This window comes from Cervus elaphus, chromosome 28 (genome assembly GCF_910594005.1).
Source record: "Cervus elaphus chromosome 28, mCerEla1.1, whole genome shotgun sequence".
In the NCBI taxonomy this organism is placed as follows: domain Eukaryota; kingdom Metazoa; phylum Chordata; class Mammalia; order Artiodactyla; family Cervidae; genus Cervus; species Cervus elaphus.
The window spans coordinates 24777768-24796855 of NC_057842.1; positions in this window are offsets into that span (position 1 = coordinate 24777768).

Genomic DNA, 19088 nt, shown 5'->3' on the forward strand with positions numbered 1-19088 from the left:
ATTGCCAATAACAAAGGCAGAGAAGGAACACCACCGCCAGTTAAGAGCAAACCTAGACAGTGCAGTGCCATGGAATCTACAGGACAGTGTTTCAAGAACAAAGTATTCAGAACCATCTGTTCCTGTAGAAATGAATGAAAGGGCTATGACACATGGGAATTGCCACGTCTTGCACATCCCACCTCTGTTCTAATAGTTATCCTGAAGTGCAAATGTTCTCCAAAGGCATGGACTGGAAGCTTACCCCCAAACCTCTCAAAGAGCCTGCCATACAAAAGTAACCAGGTAATGTAATAAATAAGTGAATAAATCAATGGCTAGTCACTCAATGTCACCTTCAAAAGAAAACAATGCTAATCATGAGGTCAGGAAGGAAGTTAAAAAGGGAGTGGTAAGGGATGAGAGGCAAACAACATAGGCTGAAATATTCTGAAAGGGTTTTTTAAAACAATTTATTATAGTATAGTTGATTTACAATGTTGTGTTGGTTTTAGGTATACAGCAAAGTGGCAAACAGAATCAGTTATACATATGCATATACATATACCCACTGTTTTCTTTTTAGAAGTGAAATAATTTTATATCTAGAAGCCCCAATTGGGGCTTAGTAAACTCAGAAAGGTGGTAAATTGTAAGAATAAAATACCTATAAATCAACAGCTAGTTGTAGTGTTCCAGTCTCTTGAAGTCCAGTTAATGTGAGGCATTCTATGCACTGTATATCCACTTATTTTTACATTGCTTTCCCACATTAGAGGGTATTGAGTAGAGTTCCCTGTGCTATATAATAGGTACTTATTGTTGTCTATCTATTTCATATATATAGTAGTGTATATATGTCAATTCCAATCTCCCCGTTTGTGTCTACCCCCTCTTGCCACCTGGTAACCATAAGTTTATTTTCTACATCTGTGCTTTCTATTTTCTGTTCTGTAAATCAGTTCCTTTGTACCTTTTTTTATATATTCCACATATAAGCAATATTATATGATATTAGGCTTTCACTGTCTGTCTTACTTCACTCAGTATGATAATCTCTGGGCCCATCCATGTCACTGCAATGGCATTATTTCATTCTTTTTTATGATAGGGCTTTTTGTGTGTGTGTTAATGATTGCTGATGTTGCTATTGTTTGTTTCTGCCTCTTGTTTTTTAGTATGAAGGAGATTTGAGCCCCTGTATGGGCTGTAGAGAAAAAATCAATTAAAGGTTGATAAAAATCAGAGTTGGAGGTGAGGGGGGAGAGAAAAAGGTTTGTTTGAACAAATGTCCAAAGAAGATGAGAGGACATGAGCTGGAGAGAGCAAGTCTGCAGAGAGAAATGAGACTTATTCTAAGAGAAGGAGAAAGGACACATATTTTACAGAAGAATCAATAGATTTTTGAAACATAAATCTTCAGCTGGATACAGAAATCTTGAGCTGAAGAATTATGTTGGCTTTGACCTCTCATGAGAAAAGGGGGTGGAAGATTGTGCAGAGAGGAGTTTTCATGATTAAAGAGAGTGGGAAAGGTTTAGCAAAAGCTGCCTTGGAACTATAATACATTTAGGAGACCCAATACAGTGGTATTAACCCTGAAGGTCCCAAGGAATGGAAGAGGGTTATGTGAATTAGAGGAGGTTCAGTTACTGTGGTTTGTGACTTCCTTCAACCAACAGCAGAGGAATTTGTCAGACAGGTACCAGTAAAGGTCACAAAATAAGGGACTTCAGATCATCAGTGGGAAAAACCCAGTTGGTAACAAGCAAGTGCCAGATTTTCTTATAAGTTAACTTTCATAATCAGTTGCTTAGCAACTGTCTTTCCCTCTTAAGCATAAGCCCCACGAGGGCAGAGTACAGCGATCAATCAGTCAGAGGTGGCACTCAATAAATAATTGCTGAAGCATAAAATTGCTGAAGTTTTATTGACTATGCCAAAGCCTTTGACTGTGTGGATCACAATAAACTGTGGAAAATTCTGAAAGAGCTGGGAATACCAGACCACCTGACCTGCCTCTTGAGAAACCTGTATGCAGGTCGGGAAGCAACAGATAGAACTGGACATGGAACAACAGACTGGTTCCAAATAGGAAAAGGAGTACGTCAAGGCTGTATATTGTCACCCTGCTCATTTAACTTCTTTTTTTTTTTTTTTTTTTTATGTTTAAGTTAATTTTATTTATTTATTTATTTTTTATTTTTTTTTTTTTTTCCAGTGGGTTTTGTCATACATTGATATGAATCAGCCATGGATTTACATGTATTCCCAATCCCGATCCCCCCTCCCACCTCCCTCTCCACCCGATTTCTCTGGGTCTTCCCAGTGCACCAGGCCGGAGCACTTGACTCATGCATCCCACCTGGGCTGGTGATCTGTTTCACCATAGATAGTATACATGCTGTTCTTTTGAAATATCCCACCCTCACATTCTCCCACAAAGTTCAAAAGTCTGTTCTGTATTTCTGTGTCTCTTTTTCCGTTTTGCGTATAGGGTTATCGTTATCACCTTTCTAAATTCCATATATATGTGTTAGTATGCTGTAATGTTCTTTATCTTTCTGGCTTACTTCACTCTGTATAATGGGCTCCAGCTTCATCCATCTCATTAGGACTGGTTCAAATGAATTCTTTTTAATGGCTGAGTAATATTCCATGGTGTATATGTACCACAGCTTCCTTATCCATTCATCTGCTGATGGGCATCTAGGTTGCTTCCATGTCCTGGCTATTATAAACAGTGCTGCGATGAACATTGGGGTGCTCGTGTCTCTTTCAGATCTGGTTTCCTCAGTGTGTATGCCCAGAAGTGGGATTGCTGGGTCAGATGGCAGTTCTATTTCCAGTTTTTTAAGAAATCTCCACACTGTTTTCCATAGCGGCTGTACTAGTTTGCATTCCCACCAACAGTGTAAGAGGGTTCCCTTTTCTCCACACCCTCTCCAGCATTTATTGCTTGTAGACTTTTGGATAGCAGCCATCCTGACTGGCGAGTAATGGTACCTCATTGTGGTTTTGATTTGCATTTCTCTAATAATAAGTGATGTTGAGCATCTTTTCATGTGTTTGTTAGCCATCTGTATGTCTTCTTTGGAGAAATGTCTGTTTAGTTCTTTGGCCCATTTTTTGATTGGGTCATTTATTTTTCTGGAATTGAGCTTCAGGAGTTGCTTGTATATTTTTGAGATTAATCCTTTGTCTGTTTCTTCATTTGCTATTATTTTCTCCCAATCTGAGGGCTGTCTTTTCACCTTGCTTATAGTTTCCTTTGTAGTGCAAAAGCTTTTAAGTTTCATTAGGTCCCATTTGTTTAGTTTTGCTTTTATTTCCAATATTCTGGGAGGTGGGTCATAGAGGATCTTGCTGTGATTTATGTCGGAGAGTGTTTTGCCTATGTTCTCCTCTAGGAGTTTTATAGTTTCTGGTCTTACATTTAGATCTTTAATCCATTTTGAGTTTATTTTTGTGTATGGTGTTAGAAAGTGTTCTAGTTTCATTCTTTTACAAGTGGTTGACCAGTTTTCCCAGCACCACTTGTTAAAGAGGTTGTCTTTTTTCCATTGTATATCCTTGCCTCCTTTGTCAAAGATAAGGTGTCCATAGGTTCGTGGATTTATCTCTGGGCTTTCTATTCTGTTCCATTGATCTATATTTCTGTCTTTGTGCCAGTACCATACTGTCCTGATGACTGTGGCTTTGTAGTAGAGTCTGAAGTCAGGCAGGTTGATTCCTCCCGTTCCATTCTTCTTTCTCAAGATTATTTTGGCTATTCGAGGTTTTTTGTATTTCCATACAAATTGTGAAATTCTTTGGTCTAGTTCTGTGAAAAATACCGTTGGTAGCTTGATAGGGATTGCATTGAATCTATAGATTGCTTTGGGTAGAATAGCCATTTTGACAATATTGATTCTTCCAATCCAGGAACACGGTATGTTTCTCCATCTGTTTGTGTCCTCTTTGATTTCTTTCATCAGTGTTTCATAGTTTTCTATGTATAGGTCTTTTGTTTCTTTAGGTAGATATACTCCTAAGTATTTTATTCTTTTTGTTGCAATGGTGAATGGTATTGTTTCCTTAATTTCTCTTTCTGTTTTTTCATTGTTAGTATATAGGAATGCAAGGGATTTCTGTGTGTTAATTTTATATCCTGCAACTTTACTATATTCATTGATTAGCTCTAGTAATTTTCTGGTAGAGTCTTTAGGGTTTTCTATATAGAGGATCATGTCATCTGCAAACAGTGAGAGTTTTACTTCTTCTTTTCCTATCTGGATTCCTTTTACTTCTTTTTCTGCTCTGATTGCTGTGGCCAGAACTTCCAACACTATGTTGAATAGTAGTGGTGAGAGTGGGCACCCTTGTCTTGTTCCTGACTTCAGGGGAAATGCCTTCAATTTTTCACCATTGAGGGTGATGCTTGCTGTGGGTTTGTCATATATAGCTTTTATTATGTTGAGGTATGTTCCTTCTACTCCTGCTTTTTGGAGAGTTTTAATCATAAATGAGTGTTGAATTTTGTCAAAGGCTTTCTCTGCATCTATTGAGATAATCATATGGTTTTTATCTTTCAATTTGTTAATGTGGTGTATTACATTGATTGATTTGCGGATATTAAAGAATCCTTGCATTCCTGGGATAAAGCCCACTTGGTCATGGTGTATGATTTTTTTAATATGTTGTTGGATTCTGTTTGCTAGAATTTTGTTAAGGATTTTTGCATCTATGTTCATCAGTGATATTGGCCTGTAGTTTTCTTTTTTTGTGGCATCTTTGTCTGGTTTTGGAATTAGGGTGATGGTGGCCTCATAGAATGAGTTTGGAAGCTTACCTTCATCTGCAATTTTCTGGAAGAGTTTGAGTAAGATAGGTGTTAGCTCTTCTCTAAATTTTTGGTAGAATTCAGCTGTGAAGCCATCTGGTCCTGGGCTTTTGTTTGCTGGAAGATTTTTGATGACAGTTTCGATTTCCTTGCTTGTGATGGGTCTGTTAAGATCTTCTATTTCTTCCTGGTTCAGTTTTGGAAAGTTATACTTTTCTAAGAATTTGTCCATTTCATCCAAGTTGTCCATTTTATTGGCATAGAGCTGCTGGTAGTAGTCTCTTATGATCCTTTGTATTTCAGTGTTGTCTGTTGTGACCTCTCCATTTTCATTTCTAATTTTGTTAATTTGGTTTTTCTCTCTTTGTTTCTTAATGAGTCTTGCTAATGGTTTGTCAATTTTGTTTATTTTTTCAAAAAAACAGCTTTTAGCTTTGTTGATTTTTGCTATGGTCTCTTTAGTTTCTTTTGCATTTATTTCTGCCCTGATTTTTAAGATTTCTTTCCTTCTGCTAACTCTGGGGTTCTTCATTTCTTCCTTCTCTAATTGCTTTAGGTGTAGAGTTAGGTTATTTATTTGGTTTTTTTCTTGTTTCTTGATGTAAGCCTGTAATGCTATGAACCTTCCCCTTAGCACTGCTTTTACAGTGTCCCATAGGTTTTGGGTGGTTGTGTGTTCATTTTCATTCATTTCTATACATATTTTGATTTCTTTTTTGATTTCTTCTATGATTTGTTGGTTATTCAGAAGCGTGTTATTTAGCCTCCATATGTTTGAAGTTTTAACAATTTTTTTCCTGTAATTGAGATCTAATCTTACTACACTGTGGTCAGAAAAGATGACTGGAATGATTTCAATTTTTTTGAATTTTCCAAGACCAGATTTATGGCCCAGGATGTGATCTATTCTGGAGAAGGTTCCGTGTGCACTTGAGAAAAAGGTGAAGTTGATTGTTTTGGGGTGAAATGTCCTATAGATATCAATTAGGTCTAGCTGGTCCACTGTGTCATTTAAGGTTTGTGTTTCCTTGTTAATTTTCTGTTTAGTTGATCTATCCATAGTTGTGAGTGGGGTATTAAAGTCTCCCACTATTATTGTGTTACTATTAATTTCCTCTTTCATACTCGTTAGCGTTTGCCTTACATATTGCGGTGCTCCTATGTTGGGTGCATATATATTTATAATTTTTATATCTTCTTCTTTGATTGATCCTTTGATCATTATGTAGTGTCCTTCTTTGTCTCTTTTCACATCCCTTATTTGAAAGTCTATTTTATGTGATATGAGTATTGCGACTCCTGCTTTCTTTTGGTCTCCTTTTGCATGAAATATTTTTTTCCAGCCCTTCACTTTTAGTCTGTATGTGTCTCTTGTTTTGAGGTGGGTCTCTTGTAGACAGCATATATAGGGGTCTTGTTTTTGTATCCATTCAGCCAATCTTTGTCTTTTGGTTGGGGCATTCAACCCATTTACATTTAGGGTAATTATTGATAGTTGTGGTCCCGTTGCCATTTACTTTGTTGTTTTGGGTTCACGTTTATACAACCTTTCTGTGTTTCCTGTCTAGAGAAGATCCTTTAGCATTTGTTGAAGAGCTGGTTTGGTGGTGCTGAATTCTCTCAGCTTTTGCTTATCTGTAAAGCTTTTGAATTCTCCTTCATATCTGAATGAGATCCTTGCTGGGTACAGTAATCTAGGTTGTAGGTTATTCTCTTTCATTACTTTCAGTACGTCCTGCCATTCCCTTCTGGCCTGGAGGGTTTCTATTGATAGATCAGCTGTTATCCTTATGGGAATCCCTTTGTGTGTTATTTGTTGTTTCTCCCTTGCTGCTTTTAATATTTGTTCTTTGTGTTTGATCTTTGTTAATTTGATTAATATGTGTCTTGGGGTGTTTCGCCTTGGGTTTATCCTGTTTGGGATTCTCTGGGTTTCTTGGATTTGGGTGGCTATTTCCTTCCCCATTTTAGGGAAGTTTTCAGCTATTATCTCCTCGAGTATTTTCTCATGGCCTTTCTTTTTGTCTTCTTCTTCTGGAACTCCTATGATTCGAATGTTGGGGCGTTTCACATTGTCCCAGAGGTCCCTGAGGTTGTCCTCATTTCTTTTGATCCTTTTTTCTTTTTTCCTCTCTGCTTCATTTATTTCCACCATTTTATCTTCTACCTCACTTATCCTATCTTCTGCCTCCATTATTCTACTCTTGGTTCCCTCCAAAGTGTTTTTGATCTCATTCATTGCATTATTCATTTTTAATTGACTCTTTTTTATTTCTTCTAGGTCTTTATTAAACAGTTCTTGAATCTTTTCAATCTTTGTTTCCAGGCTATTTATCTGTAACTCCATTTTGTTTTCAAGATTTTGGATCATTTTTATTATCATTATTCTAAATTCTTTTTCAGGTAGATTCCCTATCTCCTCCTCTTTTGTTTGACTTGGTGGGCATTTTTCATGTTCCTTTACCTGTTGGGTATTTCTTTGCCTTTTCATCTTGTTTAGATTGCTGTATCTGGAGTGGGCTTTCTGTATTCTGGAGGTCTGTGGTTCCTTTTTATTGTGGAGGATTAACCCAGTGGGTGGGGTTAGACAATTGGCTTGTCAAGATTTCCTGGTTAGGGGAGCTTGCATCAGTGTTCTGGTGCGTGGAACTTGATTTCTTCTCTTTGGAGAGCAATGGAGTGCCCAGTAATGAGTTTTGAGATGGGTCTATGTGTTAGGTGTGTCCTTGGGCAGCCTGTATGTTGATGTTCAGGGCTATGTTCCTGCGTTGCTGGAGAATTTGCGTGGTATGTCTTGCTCTAAAACTTATTGGCTCTTGGGTGGTGGTTGGTTTCAGTGTAGGTATGGAGGCTTTTGGACGGTCACTTATTACTTAAAGTTCCATGTAGTCAGGAGTTTTCTGGTGTTCTCAGGTTTTGGGCTTAAGTCTCCTGCCTCTGGATTTCAGTTTTATTCTTCCTGTAGTCTCAGGACTTCTCCAACTATACAGCCCTGATAAGAAAACTTCTAGGTTAATGGCTAAAAGATTCTCCCCCGTTAGGGACACCCAGAGAGGTTCACAGAGTTACATGAAGAAGAGGAGAGGGAGGAGGGAGATAGAGATGAACAGGAGGAGAAAAAGGGGGACTCAAGAGGAGAGAGACAGATCGACGCAGCTGTCTGTTCCCAGAGTGTTCTCCGTAGCCCAGTCACCTACAAGGATTCACAGAATTGGATTAGGAAGAGAAGGGGAAAGGAGGAAATAGAGGTGTTCTGAGGTAGAAATCAGAGAGTCAAGATTGGGAGAGAATAATCTTCGGTTTAAAAATAGGGCTTCTCTTCTTTTTTTTTTTTTTTGTAAGGTTATAGTGTATTGAAAATGAAAATTAAGGAGTAGTAGAGGAGCACTAGAGGACTTTAAAAGAAATAAGAGAAAAAGAAAAATAGAAAATAGAAGAGAAAAAGGAAAGAAAAAAAAGAAAAAAAAAAAAAAAAAAAGGAAAAAAAAAATTTTTTTTTCCCCCTAATTAAAAAATCATAAAAGTCTGTGGAAATGAAAGTTAAGGAGTAATGGGGGAGTAATAGGGGATTTTAAAGGAAAATAAAAGAGAAGAAAGAAAAAAGAAAAAAAAGAAAAAAAGAAAAAAAATTAAAAAAAAAAAAGAGAGAAAAAAGTAAAATTATATCTAGGAGTTTCTCTGGAGCTGTTGCGGTCAGTGTGGGTTCGGCTCAGTTTCAGATAGCTCCTCGTTCCAGCTTACGCTTCTCGATATCTACAGGCCCCTCCGGTGTAGTCAGCGTTTCCTAGAGGGATTTTAATCTGTTGCACCAGTCCCTTCTGAAGCGGTTCCCTTTGTTTATTTGGCTTCTGTTTGCCGGTCTCTTCAGAGCCTCATTTCCGCCCTGACACAGGCGGGCGGAGGTGGACTCTCACCCTGGTAGCTAGCTCCATCGCTCTGCGGGGCAGGGAGGGGCTTGCGCTGCAGGGAGAGGCCTGCGCCGCGGGGATGGGCTGGGGCTGCCGGGAGGGGCTGACGCTGCTTTCTCCGTCTGCGCTGCTCAGGCTCCCGGCTGTTCTATATGGAGCACGACCCGCGCTGCGCGAGGTTCCAGCCCCCGGGTGTTCCACAAAAGCGCGGAAGGAAAAGCTGCGCCTGCTCTCTGTGCCTTCCCCGTCAGAGCGGTCCAGGCAGCCAGGGGCTTGGTGGGCGCACTCTCCCCAGGTGTGGCGCGCCCCCTCCCTTCCGCGGACCCAGTCTCAGTTTCCTCTGGCGCCAGTCGGGCGAGCGCGCCTTCCGCCCTCCGCGTCCCCAGCCCCAGTCCCCGCCCGCGCCGGTCGGGTGCCTGCGCCCTGTGTCTCGCCGCGACCTTCCCCTCCCCCCTGCCTCCTGCCTCCTGCCTCCGGCGGGGCTGGGCCGGTCCGCAGCCTGCGAGCTCCTCTCTGGACCCTCTCGGTCTCCTTGTTCTGCGAACGGCCGGCAGTGTGTTCGGCCGGTTAATTTACTCTCTCTCTTTTGGTCTCCCACAGTTCAAGTTGGCAACTCACAGAAGTTCCCTCCGATTGTCCTCAGGGCACTCGGGCCCGGACCCTACCCCAAGCAATGCCGCCTAAGAGCTCCCGGGACGGATCTCTGTCCTTAGCTCTTTTGTCTCACTTTTTATCTTTTATATTTTGTCCTACCTCCTTTCGAAGACAATGGGCTGCTTCTCTGGGCGCCCGATGACCTCAGCTAGCGATCCGAAGTTGTTTTGCGAAGTTTGCTCTGCGTTCAGTTATTCTTTTGATGAATTTGTAGGAGAGAAAGTGGTCTCCCCGTCCTACTCCTCCGCCATCTTGGCTCCTCCCCCTTCATTTAACTTCTATGCAGAGTACATCATGAGAAACGCTGGGCTGGTTGAAGCACAAGCTGGAATCAAGATTGCCAGGAGAAATATCAATAACGTCAGATGTGCAGATGACACCACCCTTATGGCAGAAACTGAAGAGGAACTAAAGAGCCTCTTGATGAAAGTGAAGGAGGAGAGTGAAAAAGTTGGCTTAAAGCTCAGCATTCAGAAAACTAAGATCATGGCATCTGGTCCCATCACTTCATGGCAAATAGATGGGGAGACAGTGAAAACAGTGTCAGACTTTATTTTTCTGGGCTCCAAAATCACTGCAGATGGTGACTGCAGCCATGAAATTAAAAGACGCTTACTCCTTGGAAGGAAAGTTATGACCAACCTACACAGCATATTAAAAAGCAGAGACATTACTTTACCAACAAAGGTCCATCTAGTCAAGGCTATGGTTTTTCCAGTAGGCATGTATGGATGTGAGAGTTGGACTGTGAAGAAAGCTGAGTGCAGAAGAATTGATGCTTTTGAACTGTGGTGTTGGAGAAGACTCTTGAGAGTCCCTTGGACTGCAAGGAGATCCAACCAGTCCATCCTAAAGGAGATCAGTCCTGGGAGTTCATTGGAAGGACTGATGTTGAAGCTGAAACTCTAATACTCTGGCCACCTGATGCAAAGAGCTGACTCAGTTGAAAAGACCCTGATGCTGGGAAAGATTGAGGACAGGAGGAGAAGGGAATGACAGAGGATAAGATGGTTGGATGGCATCACCAACTCAATGGACATGTGTTTGGGTGGACTCCGGGAGTTGGTGATGGACAGGGAGGCCTGGCATGCTGCGGTTCATGGGGTTCCAAAGAGTCAGACACAACTGAGTTACTGAACTGAACTGAACTGAACTGAAGCATAAAAAAAAAGAAAGGAGGGAGAAAAGAGGGGAAGGTGTAGGACTTTTAGAACTTTTGTTTAGAACCAAATAATGATGTTGTCCTTTGTGTTATTTGAAAGAGCATTCCCCTTTATCAAAGGATAAATACCCACCACACTCTGAGAATAGAAAGTAATGTACTGTGGACTGTTTTCCCATCTCTCCTTTGCTTTACAAGAAGTTAAAAGCATGTTGATTGTACATTAGCTAGAGAAAAGTCATATAAGGCAGTCAATAAAACATCCAGAGAGTTTTCAATCTTGAGAGGATGTGAAGTCTGTTTCTGGCAGCAACATCAGATTCATTACGAAGTCTGTTGGTGAAAATGATAAGAAAAATGGCACAGTTTGCTATCATGACCAAGATGTTCAAAAATAAATCTGTCTCACCAGATCTTTGAGAAATGTCTGATAGCTATACTAAAGCAATCTCAAGTCCTGGAGAAAATGTATCTCTGTCTATCAAATAGGGTCTCAGCTCATTCTTTAGAGGAAAATGGTGTTAGTTACTCAAATGACAGACCATCTGCATAAAGGGACAACTGAGTGAGTGATTTTTTAATGCTCTCTGGTCAAGTTTGTGACAAGGAAAGAGAAATTTGAAAAAAAAATCAGAAATTATATCAATATTCAAAGCCTTGTCCAGGCCAGAGGGATCCTGGTTAATAGGAAAGGGGTCTAGAGACTTCCCTGTGGTCCAAGTGGTAAAGACTCCTCCTTGCACTGCAGGGGATGTGGGTTGGATCCCTGGTTGGGGAACTAAGATCTCACATGCTGCAGAGCAACTAAACCCACGTGTTGCAACTGAGCTTGCACACTCTGGAGCCCAAAAGCCACAATTACTGCGCCTGCGACAGTCACAAGATACCACACGATGCAACTAAGACCCAATGCAGCCAAATAAATAAGTTTTTCAAAAAATAGGAAAAGGGTCTAGGAATAACTAGGATCATAGGAGCAGAGTCATCATGGGGGACCTCAGAATTTTATTGGGTGCCTACATTTCCCAAGGTTAACATCTTCCAGAATTTTCCGAGGGCCAAATATTATCTCTTTTGACTTATCCCCTAGTTCTAGAGTCTCTGTAAAAGGATCCCTGGGATATACAGCTCGAATAGATAGCTCTGAGCCGTCTCATCCACAATTTGATGCTAACAGATGTGACAGAAATAATGCAAGTAATCAGTGGTGACTTAGAAAACACCAACAGGTTCAGTCCTAGCCCGATTGCTAGTTACGGGAATATAGAAACAACCTGGGCCTCCCTCACTGTCTTGTCCCTTCCACCGTCCTGCATGCAGTCAGGCCAGAAATAAAATACAGATGCTCTGCCCAGCTCTCTAGTCATGGTCAAGCTTGCATTGTGGTCACAAAAGGCTGTCCCTAAGTGCCTGCTGTGCTGCATAAGTCACGTCCCTACTTACTCGGCAAAGAGCTCGTCTGCTAACACCCTGACTCTGAGCACTTCTTCCTGAGCTTTCTCCATGTGACCACTTCCCCGTTCATTCTGACACCTTCCTGGAATTCTAGCTCCCCTGAAATGCCTGTGGTCCTGCCTATGTGTCTTTCCAAGACTGCTTTCAGGGACTAAAGATCTGACGCTAAACACCAGCCAAGTGTCTGTCTTACCCATTGCCAACCTGGACTGCCCACACTTATCACAATGAAAGCAGGTACCTAGGATACGTTGATTGAATTAAAGCATGACTTGCTGTGGGTTCCCTGGCACCAACTCCAATCACATACCTGAAGAGTGTCTGAGAACTGTATCTTCCCAGCTACCCTCTGTGCTGTTCCTTGCTTGCCCAGCTGCAACTCCAGTGTGGAAGGCCAGGCGTGAGGTTTTAATCCATCTGGCTGTCACATTCTATGTTAAGTAACAGGTAGATCTGGGCAATAATTTCCAAAATGTGACAAGGACAATCAGCTCCTGGGTCTAATGCCTCTTACAGATACCTTTAGCATTGACAAAGCATGTATTGATTTCCTAAGTCAACTCAAATTTTATGTGATGCTCCTTAAACAGGTAAGCCCTGGGTATTTTGCCATATTATATACGGAATATGTGTGGTATGCTGTCTTTCAGACAATGTGTACAACAATGCATATAAGCTATTTTAGTATTGACCTACATACTATCCTCTTCAAAAATTATCTACTTGAAATGAACCAGACTGTTCTAGGACATTCTGAAACTTTATCAAGAAGACACAAATCTTTATTTATTGTCAAGAGAAATGGTAGTCAACCTTGAGAAAAGGGTGCTCAAAGAAAATATTCAGTGACTGATCCTTGTTATCAAGTAAAAAGTTGAGAACATATATGACAATTATAGCTGTCCACCTACAGACTGGAGTATGTACCAAAATGCTTTCATTATTTCAAAATGTAAGAAATTTAAGATGTAATTATTATCAGATGTTTATACATGTATTATAGGCATTGTATATGCATAAGAGTTCATTCAAACTTATGTGTTTCATCTTCCCTGTCAAAAACAATCTTCAGTCTGAAAAGGTCAGATGAAATAATGCTAAGAGTGAATCAAAAAACAAGATAAGCATAGAAATTATAAGAGTATAATTATAAAAAAAAAAACAACTTAAGTCTCATGATTGGGAAAAAATACATATGAATATTTGAAGAGGATTGGGGAGAGGCTTAGGGATGCAAATGTGTTCTCTGAGCTGAATCTTTAAAGAGCCAGAAAAAATAGAAGAGAATTATGGTTTACATTGTCAGAGCAAAGAGACAGATTCCACAAAAAGATTTGATAGATGTTTCAGTCAAGATTCTTGACTGAATTATTAAAAACTTGGTTTGAGTTGACTTAGAAAATCAAGTTCAAAAAGAAAAAGTAATTGGGATAATATGGAGTAAATCATCCCGGATTAATTGTTGATAGAGCTACTGAATTGGCAAGAAAGAATGATATAAAATGGCACATCATGATTGTAGCAAGATGTTAGACAGTGTCTTTCATAGTATTTTGTCTTGTATTCAAGACAGAAAGTTTTAAATTGGATCAAGGAAGTTGGCTGGGTTTAAAACAGGTTGAACGACCACAGCAAAGAAAGTCAGCATTGACCTAAAGGGGATTTCTGGAGCATCTATTGTATCTCGGTCAATGCTTTTCCCAGTGGTTTGAATAAGGACTCCAGGAACTCTAGGAGACTCTAAACTGAAACAGATAAAAATACCCACGTGATGGAAACAGGACATACAAGATCTCAATTGGCTTAGGTGATGAGCCAAATCAAACAGAAATGAAACTTTAAATAAAGAGCTTTTCACATGGATTGGAAAGACCAGGAACTATTCGAGAGAAGGGAAAAAGAGATTACAGAGTGGGGAATAATGGGCAGGGAGCTTTGGTGAAAGAACAGTGCATCCTCTTCCCAGGACCACTTCAATGATATACCGAGAACAGAGTGACTTCAAACAACAGAAATGTGTTGTCTCGCAGTCCTGGAAGCCAGAAATCTGGAGTCAAGGTGTTGACAGGGCCACGCACCCTCTGGTAGCCCCACGGGAGAAGTCTTCCTTGCCTCTTCTGGCTTCTGGTGTTTGCCAAACATCCTTGGCGCTCCTTGGCTTGTCCATGCATCCCTCCAGCTGTGTGGCTGTCCTCTCCCAGTGCCGTCACTTCATCCTCCCTCTGTGGGAGTCTGTCTCTGTGTCCTAATTTCCCCTTTTCATAAGGGTTGGACTCGGGCCTGCCCTAAAGACCTCATTTTACTTAGTTACTTCTGTAAAACCCTGTTTCCAAACAAGGCCACCTTCTGAGCTACTAAGGGTTAGGACTTAAGCCTATCTTTTGCGGAGGATGCAAGTCACCACATAACAAACCACTCCATGTGAGTTGGCAGAAAGATGCCTCGCGTGAAAAAGCATGATCGCACAGGTCAGAAATAAGAGGAGAGCTCAGCCTCTCTGGTCAGAGTCCACCTGGGGAGCTGCAGTCGTTTCTGGCCCTTTAGTAGGTCATCAGGATGAGGGGGAACTTAAAACCAAATTATTGGATCACGGTTTAGAGGAAATGGGAATGTTTAGCCAGAGGAAGAACAGGCGCAGGGGGAAATGAAAGCTGTTTTCAAATACAGGATTAGTTGGCTGAAAGTAGAACTCAAGTTGTTTTTTATGGCTCTGAACTCAGAATTATATTACTGAGAGAGAGCCTGACTCAACTGGATTAAAAAGAAGATTTTAAAAGGTAGTGTGTCCAGAGGCAGTTGGAATTTCATAGAAATACCGAGCTCCCTATCTTTGGATGTCTTCAAGCAAAGGTTTGACACAGAGGGAGGATGTTATAAAGGGAATGGAAGCAGTGGGAATCAGCCTGGAGCAGGAGTCTTCTGACCTTCTATGAAAAGAATCTTTCTTTTAATTGAAGAATATTAATATCCAAAGTAACCCATAATGTTTTATAAGGAAATGGTATGTGCTAACCAAAACTTAGGATTATTTTCTACTAAGGAAAATGTGAAAGAAAGAAAAATGAAAAGGATCACATATTTTAACCACATAAAGTATAGATGGTCTAAATAAACAAAATATACTCAGTAAGAATATTGGAAAACCATAAAATCAAATGAGGGAAAGCAAAAACCTTTCTCAAATAGGAAATGGAAAATTCAATAGGGACAAACTTTCCCCCTCCTCACCCCCAACCCTGATACCCAGAAGCATAGAAGGAACTGGAACTGTTGGGTAAGGTGAACTGATTTCCCTGAAAGAGGTTGGGAAGGAGAAAGAGATCAGTGAAGAAGCCAATGGAAGGAAACCACCTGGGCAGCAGACAGGGCACCAAGCTTGGAAGGAAGTCTCAGGACCAACTGGTCTTGGCTCAGCCACCAACCAGCTACACCAGTCACACAAAACATTTCTCTGCTCCTCAGTTTACCCTGTAACATAAAAGAAAAAAGAATCAGATGATGTGTTAACAATCCCATCCAACTGTAAAATTGTGAGTCTGATGAATGCTCACAGGTAGGGAGTGAGGAGACACTTTAACACGATGAAGGCATAGGACCTAGAGCCTGTTATACAGGGTGAAGTAAGTCAGAAAGAGGAAAGCATATCGTTTATTAACACATATATATGGAACCTAGAAAAATGATACTGGTGAATCTATTTGCCGGGCAGGAATAGAGACTCAGACATAGGGAACAGACTTATGGACACAGTGGGGGAAGGAGAGGGTGGGATGAACTGAAAGAGTAGCCCTGAAGCATATGCATGACCATATGTAAAACAGACAGCTGGCGGGAAGTTGTATATAACACAGGGAGCTCAGCCTGGTGCTCTGTGATGACCCAGAGGAGTGAGTGGGGTGGGGGGTGGAAGAGGGTTCAAGAGAGAGGGAACATACGTATACTTATGGCTGATTCACGCTGTTGTGCAGCAGAAACCAACACAACATGGGTGAAGCAATTATCCTGCAGTTAAAAGTAAATTTAAAAAAATACAAAAATACAAACGCAAAAAGATAATTAAGACTTTGTAAATATAATTTAAAAAATAAAGGCATAGGAACATTGAACTTATAAAATACTAAAAGTAAGAAACAACCAGTGTAATTGCTTAAAAGACTAGAACTAAAGTAATGGATGAAAACAATAATAATAGGTACTAAATTGAAATGTGCTAACAAGCCAGATGTCTACATACCAAGACTGAGTTCCATGAAAAATATAAGGAAAGTCATTTAGTTAGCATATTAATTATTACCCAACTTTGTATTACCAATGAAATTATGAACACCTGCTAGGCAAATTTTTACAAATATTTCTGTAAACTTACTCATACCCAATATATTACTTGGTATAGTCTCAGATGAAATATACCCCTAAGCTTGAGGCTACATGTTTGGCTTCCAAGTCCAATAATGTCACCTTCTGGGCAACATGATTGATAATTAAATTATCAGTTATTTTTTTTCCACAACAGCAATTACATTAAAATTCTTCACCATATTCAATCCAGTTACTATAAACCAGGCTGGATGATTTTCAAATCTAAAGAAAGAAGTACATAAATGAACCAACATTTATTTACAGTACAGAACAGTACACACCATAAAACAAGAATATTCAACATACAGAAAAAGGCTTAAAGAGACAGTGATATCTGAGTAGGATTTTGAAGGATGAGTAGAAGTTTGTTCAGCACAAAGAGAGCATTCAAAGGCACAAAAGCAAGAAACAGAATGAAAAATTTGGGAAATTACAGGAGGTTAAGTATTTCTGAAACACACTCCTTGGGGCAGACAATAACAGCAAGAGGTGAACAGAGAAGGAGACAATGAGCTCACGAATGGCTTTCTGTGTTATTCTGGTAGCAAAGGTCTTGTGGGCAATAAAAAGCTTCTGAGAGATTTTTGAGCCTTTAAATGTTACCCTCACATTGGCATTTCAGGGAGATGATTCCAGGTGTGGCATGGAAGGAGGGGATATGAGCTGGAGAAGTGAGATACAGATGGGGAAAGAGATGGGAAGGACAGTAATTGTACCTGTCACACCTGGGTCATCAAACTTTAAAGAATGGAAACGCAGAAGATACTCTTCATAGCAAATCTTCCAGGATTCAAAGACCCTTGAGGCACCTTAAATGTGCTCTTATGCAGCTCACTGAAAAACAAGCATACATGTGTGGGAACGTTCTCACTTTTGCTGGAGCCAAGTTAACCCTCCTGCTGTGTGTAATGGTCTGTACTTGGTTTGGACAGAAGGATCTGAAGGTGACACCATCAGTAAAAAGGAGGGGGAGAGTGGGCCAAGTTCGCATTCCCCTTTGGCAACGTAGGGCCAGACACATAGGAATGTGGTCAAGACAACATTAAGTTGAACTGATATTTAGCATGTTGTAGTTGGGAAAGCCATGGTATTGCTGCCGTGTGAGCCAGTAAGCCCTAAGAGAAAAACAGACCGTGCGAATGGCATTTCCAAAAGTCACACACTGGCAGGCTGACACGTTTGGACAGCAATGGCCAATCCAAAGTTTTCTTCCATAATTAGTAGATTCATACACTTGAGAAAGGACATTTTCCATGAAGAACTTGCTTTGAAGGCAGACTTTCACTGCCAGGTCTCCTGGGAGGATCATTTTTTCCAGCTCTTACTTTTGCTATCTCTGACTCATCTCAAATGGTTTAAGGGAAAACATTCTTATGAGGGGGGCCACGTGGGGGTCAAGATGAAACTTTGTGAGTGTCTCCAAATATCCCCTATGCTCAGAGCTTCACATAAGTTTGCCCATGTGATGCCCGTGTGATGTTGCCAGCTCTGGGTTCCATCCTGGAGATGGGGAAACCAGGTGAGCCATAGGGGCAGCTTAACATTCAAAGAAAGTGCTCCACCTGCCATGCCATGGGCCCTGAGGTCCAAAACCCTTTCTTCTTGGGAGGAAGTGATGATTTACTCTTGATGGAGGAAGTAGGGATAGAGTTCTGGAAAATGTGAGGTGGAGAGCCATGGCAAGAAGAAGGGAAGCTTATCCGGATGCTTTAAGAAATTACTAGAAAATAACAAACAAGCTTGGGTGGCCTTCCTAAGCCCCTATAAAAATAACCCCCACTAAACTGGCTAATGATGGAAGTATATGTCATCCAAAAGAATAGGCTTTGATTGGCCTGGCCTCTTGGATTTTCGAAGCATTTAGGGAAACAAATTGACCCTCTGATGCTGGAGACATAAACTATGGCCTCATCTTTGATTTTTTGCTGTGACTCATGAATCTTTCCTTCTCGTTTTGTATGGACACTTCAGGATTAAATTGATCAAAGCATGGGGGGTGGGGATGGGGGTTCAGACAGTGGCAGCTGGTTTTTGTCTGGTTTGTTAAATACTTCTAATACCCACGCTTCTAACCGGTGGACTCTGCTTCACACCCCGAGCAGTACGTTCTCAGGATCTCCAGAGTTGAGAACGGCTCCCTTCACGGAGTGCAGGGAGAGGATTAGCGCTATCTCCAGCAGCTGAGCTGTCGGAAGACTGCCCACATGCCCAGGCACTGACCAGCAGCCTGCCTCCACCTTTAGAGGCCCGTAAGCAGGGCATCTGCAGCTTTGCAACTGCATAAATTATACAGAAGTAAAATAATGGTTCCTCCTTTAGGGGTCGGGGGTCTGAGAACCTCTGATTTTTTTAACATTTTACTGTTCTGTAAACAGTCTCCTATGGCCCCGGTTTTATTTTAATTACATGTATCCATCTTTATTTTTTTCTTCCCCAAACCTGTATTGCAGTAATGTATTGCACATTTAAAAGAAACCACATACAGAAAGAAACCACATTCTTGGATTGAAATACCCTGAAAGAGCACTGACGTGTTTCTTTGGACTGATGTTGGCAGCTTCCATACACATGGGTTTAGAATTACTCTCAACAATCGGGGGCTTTGGGGGAGTGCCTGGCCCTCTTCTGTGGGGTCTGATAGGTTTCTGACCTGTGAGCAAGGCAGTCCCCAGAAAAATTTTCTTGGAATTCCAATTTAGTTTCTCCCAAAACATAACAGATTCAGACATTAAGTTTATAAGTCGTAAGA